The sequence below is a fragment of the Gavialis gangeticus genome, unplaced genomic scaffold (genome assembly GCF_001723915.1).
Source record: "Gavialis gangeticus isolate Ggan-Ray unplaced genomic scaffold, GavGan_comp1, whole genome shotgun sequence".
Classification (NCBI taxonomy): domain Eukaryota; kingdom Metazoa; phylum Chordata; order Crocodylia; family Gavialidae; genus Gavialis; species Gavialis gangeticus.
In genome coordinates this window covers 3313422-3313977 of record NW_017729018.1, presented here as the reverse complement: position 1 = coordinate 3313977, position 556 = coordinate 3313422, and positions in this window count along the sequence as shown.

Below are 556 nucleotides of genomic sequence, written 5' to 3'. Positions count from 1 at the left end.
GTACACGGTTTTCCACACCCTTTGAGAGTTTGAGAAGTTGACGTCAACAGGCTTGGTGCGGATAGTGCTGTGAAAACTGTGGTTGTAGCTCTGGTAACACATCAGTGTAGGGAAAGGTGTTGCGGGCTGTAAAATACTTCCACATCTTTGATTTCAGTGTTCTGTTAAACCTCTCTACCACCATCGCTTTTACTTCACTATTCGTCACAAAATGGTGAATATTATACTGGTTTAACAGCTTGCTTAAAGAGTTATTTAAAAATTCTTTTCACCAATCTGTCTGTAATTTTCCAGATACACGGCCCTCCGTAAAAATGGTTTTAAAGGCCCGAGATTTCACCCCCTGACTTGTCTTTTAGACCCATGGCCCAGGCATACTTTGATAATATGTCTATCGCTGTTAAGATGCACTTACCCCCACCATTGTGCTTGGAAAACTGCTGCATATCCACCAAATCTGCCTGCCATTGCGCATCAATATCTGAAACAACAGTCTTGTTTCTTTTAAAATGTCTTCTTGCCGGTTTGTGTAGGGTGTAAGCATCCTGATCTGAAA